This window comes from Hypanus sabinus, chromosome 5 (assembly GCF_030144855.1).
Source record: "Hypanus sabinus isolate sHypSab1 chromosome 5, sHypSab1.hap1, whole genome shotgun sequence".
Taxonomy (NCBI): Eukaryota; Metazoa; Chordata; class Chondrichthyes; order Myliobatiformes; family Dasyatidae; genus Hypanus; species Hypanus sabinus.
In genome coordinates this window covers 182461494-182472872 of record NC_082710.1, presented here as the reverse complement: position 1 = coordinate 182472872, position 11379 = coordinate 182461494, and positions in this window count along the sequence as shown.

Below are 11379 nucleotides of genomic sequence, written 5' to 3'. Positions count from 1 at the left end.
GCATCCACACACAAAATAAAACCATGTCACGTTATAAAATATGATTTATTATCTTTATTCTGGGAATCTTGAACAATTTCATTAAGGTTGTGACATGTTGCATTTACCTTTCACTAGAGTGCTGCATTAAAGCTGAAAGTGATTACATCCTTGTTCTGTGTGGTTGCTTCCTATTCAACAGGCTGTAATTCAGATTATGTTTGGGGACACGAGACATTATTTGTCTCAGGTCCTATATGTTCACAGGTTCAAACACTCATTTATTATCAGAGCATGTATCCATATACAACTCTGAACTTTGTATTCTCCAGAGAGCCACGAAACAAAGAAAGAACAGGAATGTCATTCAGAGAGAAACATCAAACTCACCTCCTGTACAAAAAAAACAGCATTGACCCCCCCCCCCACAAAACCCCCTGCTCCATACAAAACCGAGCAGGAACATCAACCCCCAAAATACAACCCCTCCCCACACAAAAAACTATCAGAGCATCAAACCACAATCACATTCCCCTCACGCAACAAAACAAAAAGGAACGGGTGATAAAAACACGTATAAAACCCATAAGTCTGAAAAAGTCCACAGTCCAGAAACACAGTGGTTCAATCCACAAACACAGAACCACGATACTATCCTCATCGAGAGAGAGGGACACCACACGAGGCAGAGAGCCCTACCTGCCTACCACAGCGATAGTCCACTCACAGAATCCTTCTGCAGCAGTGATCAGAAGGGAGACAGACGGCACCGAAACCTTCACTCCCTCACCCTCCGCATTCGACTCAGTGTCTCAATCTTCCTCAATGCTTTAATCGGCGATTAATGGACGCTTTGAATGAGAAAATGGTGTCGAAGTTGAACAGTTCTACAAAACTGACTCCAATATATTGACAGGTAGTGATGCATCAGTTCATGTAATTTTTATTATAGAATTATAGAGAAGTACAGCAGAGAAACAGGCCCTTTGACCCATCGAGTACTTGGCAAAACAATTTAAACTACCTTTCCCCATTGACTGGCACCGGATCATGGTTCTCCATTCCCCAAACATCCATCACCCTATCCAAACTTCATTTAACCTGTCTGTAAAACCAGAGGGCACAGATTCAGAATCTCCTGTTAGAATGGAGATGAGGTGGAATTTCTGTAACCAGGGAGTGGCAAACAGTCGAGTTCTTTGCCACAGGAAACTGTGGAGGCCAAATCTTTATGCAGACAGTATTTAAGGCTGAAGCTCATAGATTCCTGATTGGTCAGGACGTGAATGGATATGGGGAGAAGGCAGGAGATTCAGGCTGAGAGGAACATTGGATCAGCCATAATGAAATAGTGGCACAGACTCAATGGGCCAAATGGCCTAATTCTGCTCCAATATCATATGGTCTCACAGTCTTAAATAATGAAATCGCAGCAGGTTGCACACTCTCAGGACCCTCTAACTGAAAAAGCTCCCCCACATGTTCCCCATAAACTTTTCACCTTTCACCCTTAACCCCTAACTTCTGCATGTTGTCACACACAAACTCAGTGGAAAAAGCCTTCTTGCATTTACCCTGTCTATACCCCTCCTAATTTTGTATACCTCTATCAAATCTCCCTCAGTCTTTGATGTTGTTAAGAATACGATCCTAACCTATTCAACGTTTCAGTAAGCCCCACTAAGCTGCAAAACCTCGCACATTAAATTTCATCTGCCATTTTTCAGCCCATTTTCCAGCTGAAGCAGAACTCTCTGCAAGCCATGATGTCCACTATACTCACAATCTTGGTGTCACACTCAAATGTGATCTTTGTGTCTTTTAATGTTTTACTCTTCAGTCTGTTGGATTACACAGGGGAGCGGTAACCAATGCACTCTGTGTAGAGCATCCTCTGTACCCCGTGTTGACTGTATTCACTCCACTGTCCCCAGTGTTTGTAACAGGATGCTGAGTTTGTTGCATTCATTGTTTATGTATCCAGTGAGAAACACATCTGTGTAAACACCCGGGACACTTTACTGCATTTGCACAGCGACCTCCCCCCTTACCACCATTCCGGGCCCCAGACAGTCCTTCCAGGTGAGGCAACACTTCACCTGCGAGTCTGCTGGAGTCGTCTATTGCATCCGGTGCTCCCGGTGCGGCCTCCTCTACATACCAAACTTGGTTTACAGTTTAGATGAAAACATTACACAAAGTATTACATAAGACAATATAAAAAGGCTACACATTTTAATTCCATGTCCCATTTCCATTCTGATATGTCTCTCCATGGCCTCCTCTATTGTCAAAATGAATCCAAACTCAGGCTGGAGGAACAACACCTTACATACCGGCTGGGTAGCCTCCAACCTGATGGCATGAACATTGACTTCTCTAACTTCCATTAATGCCCCTCCTCCCCTTCTTACCCCATCCCTGACATATTTAGTTGCTTGCCTGTTCTCCATCTCCCTCTGGTGTTCCCCCCCTTTTCTTTCTCCTGAGGCCTCCCGTCCCATGATCCTTTCCCTTCTCCAGCTCTGTATCACTTTTGCCAATCACCTTTCCAACTCTCAGTTTCATCCCACCCCCTCCGGTCTTCTCCTATCATTTCACATTTCCCCCTCCCCCCACTACTTTCAAATCTCTTATTATCTTTCCTTTCAGTTAGTCCTGATGAAAGGTCTCGGCCTGAAACGTCGACAGCGCTTCTCCCTATAGATGCTGCCTGGCCTGCTGTGTTCCACCAGCATTTTGTGTGTGTTGTTGTCTGAATTTCCAGCATCTGCAGATTTCCTCATGTTTACCGTATGATTTTGTTTCTTTTAGGGAACACAACATATGAGGGAGGCTAAGCACAGGGAAGGCTGCTCAAGTATTTTACAGTTCTTTTCAGCAGAAAACCAAAGTCTGACAAAGAAAGTCACTGAAGCTGAGGTGTACTTTATATCTTTCGTCGATGAGCGTAACCTGCCATTCCAGGTGTGTAAGCACACAGGCGTTCAGGATAATGATTCCAGATTCAGAAATAGCAAAATCTATGCCTGCTCATCAACCAAGACAAATTGTAATTGTGATGTGGAAAGGGCATTCAGCATGGTGCGTCACATTAAGACAGAATTCAGAAGTCAGCTGTCTCACAAAACACTTGTGAATCTGATGTCTTGCAAAATTAACAAATTCATTGACACAGACTGTTATGAGGTTGAGACTTCTGGCAAAATGCTCAAATCTGCCAAGCAAGCCACATCACAGTACAAGGAAAGCTTGCAAAAGAAATAGAAAAGCTATTTACATTAGCATTGAGACTGCCAAAAAAAATACTCAACAAGGAATATATATGTGTTTGTGTGTGAAAACAATTTCAATATGTGATCAAATAAATTGTTGTATTCTTTCATAATCAAATGTCCTGTATAAATACACCCGTGGAAGTCGACTGGGGTGGAGGTATATGAAGTTTCGGGGGGGGGGGGGGCGGGGTGGTGCTGCTACCTCCCTGAAATGAGTTTTGCAGTGTGGGGTGCCTGAAAGTGACTCCGACTGAATATCGTGTCCGAGTCAGTTGTTGCTGTTAACTGTTTCCTCGACACCTGGTGAATCACTGTGTTCTCAGTCTTCTGTACATTGTGATCCCCTCAGTCTGGTAAGGAGACGAGGGATGTGGACCATCTCAATTCCCCACAACTCCTGCTGGACAGTCGGGAGCCGCGAGTGTGCACTTGGCATCTGTTAACACATTCTGTCCCGTCTGGGTGAGCGTGAATAAGTGGAGCAATTCCCCCACCTGCTGGCCGCACAGGGAAATGCACCTTCTCCAGCAGTCTCCCAGAGCTGCCTGCAAAGTAAAGGTGAGTCATAAGGGATTTTAGAAAGATCTTCAGATCAAAAGTATAACTAAGGGGATAAAAGGGCCCCTAAGTGATCAGTGTCTGTGTGTGCAACCACGAGACAATGGTGAGGTCTAATGAATTGCCTGTGATAAAACTGAGCAAGGGTGTGGAAGCTGGCGAATTTGTTGAATTTTCCAACATCCACTTTTCCGTCCGTTCTGGTATACTGCTATTTTGTAAAACCGTAGTTAATCGTCGTTAACGTCCTGAATTCAGGACTCTGCCAATCCAGCTGATCAATGTAAGGAAGTTCAGTTCATAGCAGTGCCGCGTTCAATCTGAGGATGGGGAGGGCGATCAGCCGCAATATCTGTGTAGTTTCACGGTGCAGGTTCGCCATCTGCTGCTGGGAACCGGTACTGCAGGACGGAAAGAATCAAAATGTCACTCTCAGCTGCAGTAAAGTCAAGCCGAGTTTATTATCAAAGTACGAATATGTCAGGATGATAGCCTTGAAATTTACCTTCTTGTCAGTGTTTACAGCAAAATAAATACGATAGAATTTCGGGAAAATTATACGCAAACAATCAATGTACAAAAGAAGACAAATTCTGCAAATAGGCTTCCAGTCGTGGAGCACTTCCTCTGGTAGCTTGTCCACAATCGTGTCACTCTCTCAGTGAATACATTTCCTTCCAGATTCTCCTTCAATATTTCATCCTAGTTGTAATCTCACCCAGACATAGTGGAAAAGCCTGCATGTTCTTACCCTATATATCCTGTACTGTTCATTATGTTGTATACCTATCAAATCGGTCCTCACACACCTAAGCTCATGGGAATTAACTCCTCATCTGTTCAACCTTACCCTATAACCCAGGTCCTCAAATACTGCCAATATTATTATACATTTTCTCTAAATGCTCCTTCAATCTTACTGATATCTTTCCTGTAGGTAGGTGACCAGAACTGGTCACAATACTCCAAATTAGACTTCACTGACATCTTATACAACCTTACCATAACATCCCAACTCAAAAGGTGTTTTGATTTATAGACGGGCAATGTGCCAAAAAATCTCTTTACATCCTTTCTACCTCTGACACCACTTTCAAGGTATCCTGGTTCTGTATTCCCAGATTCCTCTGTTCTACTGCTTTCCTCAATTCACTGGCATTAACCATGTAAATCCTACCCTGGATTGCCCTCCAAAAAGTGCAAAAGCTCTTGTTTGGATTCCATTTCATCTGCCATTTTCAGCTTTTTTTCCCCCATTTTCTCCAGATTTTACTTTAAGCTTTGATTGTCTTCCTTGCTCCCCACTACGGCCCAACCTTGGAGCTATCTCCAAGTTTGATGATCAGTTTTCCATATTATCACCCAGGTCATTGATGTTGAAGACAAACTACAGTGGACCCACTACTGATTGCCGGGGAACATCACTCGTCACAGGCATCCAGTCAGAGAGAGGCAAACAAAAGGCAAATAAATAAATGAGGGGAGTGAATTTGTCCACACCAGTTCAGGAGGTATAAATGTAGGGTAAATTTATTGTCAAAGTGAAAGGAACAGGCAAGAATTTATTGTTTACGGAATGTCGGCTTTGGCAGCAGGACCAACATTTACTGTCCTTGAGAAGATCGAAATGAGAGACTTTAGTTGCTAATTTCATGTGCTGTCATTGATTTAAATCAATTCCTTAATAATAATGAAATATTGAGGTTAGTATTCTATTAATAGATGACGTGATTGGATAATAGAACATAGAAATTTACAGCACTTTACAGGCCCTTCAGCCCACAATGTTGTGACATCCATGTAACCTACTCTAGAAACCGCCTTGAATTTCCCTACCACATGACTGTCTATTTTTCTAAGCTCCATGTACCTATCTGAGAGTCTCTTAAAATACCCTACTGTATCCTCCTCTACCAACTTCACTGACAGTGCCTTCCACGCACCCAACACTCTGTATGAAAAACTACCCTCTGACATCCCTTTAGTACCTCCTTCCAAGCACCTTAAAACTATACACCCTCGTGTTAGCCATTTCAACCCTGGGAAAAAGCCTCTGGCCATCCACATGATCAATGCCTCTCATCATCTTATACACCTCTATCATGTGACCTCTCATCCTCCGTCACTCCAAGGAGAAAAACAAACACTCCTATTGGTGCAATTTACTACCTCAACCTCTACACCCAGTCTGAGTGAAAATCCCCACCGACCAATCAGTTTCCTCTCTCTCGTCCCACGGAATCCCGGATTGTGCTTCTGTCCCGGCCGATGCTCCCTGATCGAAGAAGGCAGGGAACACTGGAATCTGCCCACTCTCCCTCCAGGTCCCATCCACCGCTGGAATGTGGGAGGAAACTGGTTCACACGGTGGAACCCCACACGGTCACGGGAAGAATGTACGAACAGATTACAGACAGCAGCAGGAACCGAACTCTCTCAGGGATCACTGGCGCTGAAAAGCGATTGCATTACCACCAGGTTGCTGTGTCGCCCACCTACCATAAATGTTTATACAACAGCCAAGTCTGTGTGGTTTCATCGATTTAAATCATTACCTAACAATGATGTTAAACAGAGTTTATTGAGGTCAGTATTCCATAAACACGTGGTGACTGGATAATGAACACTGTTATCAGTGCAATTTTCTATCCCGAAGTCTACACGCAGAGTGAAAATCCTCACCGACCCATCAGTTTGCTCTCTCTCCTGCCCCTGTGTCTCTCGGAATCCTGCACTGTGCTTCTGTCTCCGCTCCCACCCCCCCCCCCCCTCCACAGGTTGGTGAAGGAATCTAACATCGGAATCTGTTCATTCTCTCTGTTCCAATTTCCCTTTACCCAGGAAAACAGTTCCTGCTGATTAACATATCAGCCATTCCATCATGGTCGTGGAGTCAAATCTCACCACCGAGCAGCAACTTGGAACTGGATTACCGTACAGTAAATGCTGGTTGTGCTGGGGTGACCACATTCCCTACTCTCTCTATACCCACGACTCTGTGGCGAGGTATTGGTCAAATACCATCTATGAATTTCCTGACGATACAACCGTTGTTGTAGAATCTCAAGTGGTGATGAGAGGCATACAAGAGCGAGATATACCAACTAGTGGAGTGATGTCGCAACAACAACCTGACACTCAATGTCAGGAAGATGGAAGAGCTGAATGTGGACTTCAGGAAGGGTAAGACGAAGGAACACATACCAATCCTCATAGAGGGATCAGAAGTGGAGAGAGTGAGAAGCTTCAAGTTCCTGGGTATCATGAACTCTGAGGATCTAAGCAAGACCCAACATGTCGATACAGTTATAAAGAAGACAAGACAGTGACTATATTTATTAGGAGTTTGAAGAGATTTGGTGTGTCAACAAACACACTCAAAAACATCTGTAGTTGTACCGTGGAGAGCATTCTGACAGGCTGCATCACTGTCTGGTATGGGGGGTACTGTACAGGACCGAGAGAAGCTGCGGAGGGTTGCAAGATTAGTCACCGCCATCTTGGGTACTAACTTACAAAGTACCCAGGATATCTTCAAGGAGCGGTGTCTCAGAAAAGCAGCGTCGATTATTAAGGACGCCCAGAACCCAGCATGCCCTTTTCTCACTGTTACCATCAGTCAAGAGGTACAGAAGCCTGAAAGCACACACTCAGTGATTCAGGAACAGCTTCTTCCCCTCTGCCATCCGATTCCTAAATGGACATTGAACCTTTGGACATTGCCTCACTTTTAATATATATTAATTCTGTTCTTTGCACTAAATCTATTACATATACGTATACTGTAATTATTCTTTTTGACACTTCTATATTACGTATTGCATTGAAATGCTGCTGCATAGTTAACATAATTCACGACACATGCCGGTGATAATAAACCTGATTCTGATTCGGTAAACAATGGTAAACATTGTCGAGATTTACAGAATTTTGCTCGTGCCCATCCTGCGGTACCGGTTCCCACCAGCAGGGGGCGGTCCGGCACCGTGAATCCGCACTGACCGTTGGGATTTTCGCCACCGCCGTCGTTACAAACGGCACCGCAATGAACTCACCTCAACGCTGAACCGGTTCCACAATCCATGGACGCACTGTCAAGGACTCGACAACACATACTCCCAGTATTATTTATTATTTTCACAGTTCATTGCTTGTTTACCAGTCTTTGTATGGCTTTTCATTGATTCTATTGTGTTTCTGTGTACCTACTGCGAATCTCGGGGTCAGGATACTATATGGTGACATAGACGGACTTTGATAATTAATTTACTTCGAACTTTATGGCTGACCCGACCAGAGAGGGTGATTCTTTTTACGGGTTTCCCACATTTCCTTGTTGACAGAGTTTTGATTGTTGTTTGATGTGTAACCTTGGCTTATGCTCAACGCTGTGACTGACGGGAGACTGCAATGACAAACGTTTGGCCCGAAGCAGAAGTGTTTGAAGGGAGTATTTGAACGCTGCTTTATGGAGATGGAATATGGTAGAAATTAGATGTCAGTGAGGTCATGAGGCTGAATTCAAATGTAGAAAAAAGGGCCGAAAGGATCTCTGGCTTCTCCTGCTGAGCCAATATTGATCCAATTTCTTACTTCATCCTGAATGCCTCCTAATTAAACTGTGGATCTCATTATCCAAAGGGAGGGCAAGAGGCTGGCTGGAAGGTGAGAGGTGAAGCCAGGTGAATGGGAAAGGTCAAGGCCTGGAAAATAAACAATAAGATAAAAGAGGAGAATGGACAATAGGAGAAAGGGAAGGAGGAGGGGACCAATAGGGAAGTGATAGGCAGCTGAGAAGAAGTAAAAGGTCAGAGTGGAGAATAAACGGGGACAGGGAAGGGAGTTTTGTTCACCGGAATGAGAAATTAATATTCATACCATCAAGTTGGACAGTACCAAATGGAATAGAAGGTGTTGCTCCTCCACCCTGAGGATGGTCTCATCTTGACACAAGAGTAGGTTATGGATCAACAAGTCAGAATGGGAATGGGAAATGGAATTAAAATGTTTGGCCACCGGGAAGTCCCACTTGTGGCAGACGGTGTGGAGGTGCTCGATGAAGTGGACCCCAATTTCTGATGGGTCTCACCAATGTAGAGGAGACCACATTGGGAGCACCAGACACAACAGATTCATGGCAGATTCACAGGTGAACTGTTGCCTGACCTGGGGGAGCCTTTGGGGCCTGAATGGAAGTGAGGGAGCAGGTGTATGGGCTGGTGTAGCACTTTGGCCACTTGCAGGGATAAGCAACTGGAGGGAGATGTGAGGAGTGACAAATGGACAAGGGAGTCACAGAGGGAGTGATCCTTATGGAGAGCATGGAGAGGGGGAAATATGTTTAGTGGTAGGGTTCCTGTGGAGATGGTGGAAGTTGCAGAGGATAATGTGTTGGATGTGGAGGCTCATGGAGTGGTAGCACAAGTGGGACATTCTGACTGATGGGAAGATGGGGTGAGCACAGATGTACAGGAAATAGAGGAGATGTGGATGAGGGCAATGCAAATAGTAGAGGGAGAGGACCCCATTCTTTAAAGAAGGAGGACATCTCTGATGTTCTGGAACGGGAAACAATGAGAACAGATGTGGTGGAGGCAAAGAAACTGAGAAAAGGAAATAGCAGCTTTACACCGGATAGGGTAGAAAGAAGGATAGTCCAGGGAACTATGGGAATCAGAAGATTTATAAAATATGTCATTTAACCAGCCCCACCATATGCCACTCGGTGCAATTTCCTGGACCAGCTGTCTTAAGATCACAAGCAAATGGGAGAGTCTACAGGTACTTCAATCCTGTCTCACCAATTAATGATTATGACTGGTCTCCATTATCCTTTTGAACCTTTCCTTCCTACGCTCTATTTCTCAATCTATCAAAATTTTATCTACCTTCACTTTAAGTACATCTCCTGAAGAGTTGGCTTCCACACGCACTGTGCAGGGAACTGCAGACAGCATCCTCATCACTGACCCTCCTTCCTTCAGAAATGAGATGTGCAATGACATCCGCAGATTCTTCAATTTTATTAAAAGCTCCTTCCTAAAAGAGCCCGCCATTGCCTAACTGCAGCATGACCCAGACAATATTCCTACACAGGCTGATAAGAGGCAATTCTCAGCCGAGTCACTAAAGTACCAGTATTAACACCTCCAAAAGGAGAAAGTCTAACAATCTACCTTTCACTTTGAACAATGTTGTTCTCAGTGAGTCCTCCACCGTCAACAGCCCGATGATCTTAGACCAGAAATGTTACTGGATGACTGAGGGGCAAGTTGGAGTTCAGGTACCCGGTGTTGAGTGAATCATCTCCTGATTTATCAGCATCCTGAGCCTGTCCTACCTGCACAAGGTGGCCACATGGCAATAAAGATTACACAGTGGATGGTGGCATTGATAGTGATTCCAGTGTTCCATGAGTATGGGATATGCTTGCACATTCCCGGGACTACAAGATTGCACAGTAAATGGCAAATGTCCATACTGTTAAATTTTTCTCCCTGACATATCATCTTCATTTTATGAATATTTACAGCCCTAAATAACAGAGAACAGTTCATTATCTGGCTCTTAAATTCAATTTGTTCATAAAGATCTTTTCTGAACTTCTGTACGGAATGGTCCAACTCTGTCTAATTCTGTCTTTCTCATGAGAGGAAGTATTTAAACTTTGTCAAGTATTACTCTTGTGAGTCATTTGATATCAAAGGTTCAATTCTTTTGTAGAAATGAGCAGATTGACAAACCAACTCACCTCTGACAGGTGGATGTGCAATCGCTATAATGCGACCCATCCTGAGACATCCCTGCCACTCTCAGACTGATCGTGTGTCAGGATTGGACCGAACGGGGCCAGGCCTCCCACCGTTTCCCCACAGTGACACAGAGCTCCAGACATGGAACCGGTTTTGGTTATGGTTGCAAGGGAGGTTATAGTCATAGAAAAGTACAGCACAGAAACAGGCACTTCAGCCCATCTAATCTGTGCTGAGCCATTTAACCTGCTTACTCCCATACCTGCACCAGGACCATAGCCCTCCATGCTCCTACCATCCATGTAGCTATTGAAATCAAGCTTGTAGGCATCATTTGGCTGGCAGCTCAGGTGGGTAAATTTCATGTTGTTTACATTTGTTAAATTAAAAGAGAGGATTAAATGGAGTTAATTCTTCTCATACAAGCCTATGGATGTATGGAATTGTGCAATAGTTATTTTGTCTGAATATATTTATTTTGTGAATTTTTCATACTTGTAAATTATGCTTTTAATTGTTTTGCTTTGCATTTATGATTGTCAGAGAAATTGCCAAACTGTTCAAGCTCATTGCTGTCTTTTACACCAGGTATCAGATATCATAAAATTACTCAGGCAGGGAGCAAAATATTATTTAGTGGCTTAAGAAACAATTAAAAGTTTTTTCATTCAGAGAGCTGGAAGTGTTCTCATTCAAGAAACACGTTAGTTAATCGAATAATGAGTAATTATTAATATATTAATTAGAAACCTATATTACAAGAGGGAAGAATTGGCATTAATGTCCCTTTACCAGATCCTCAGCTACATATC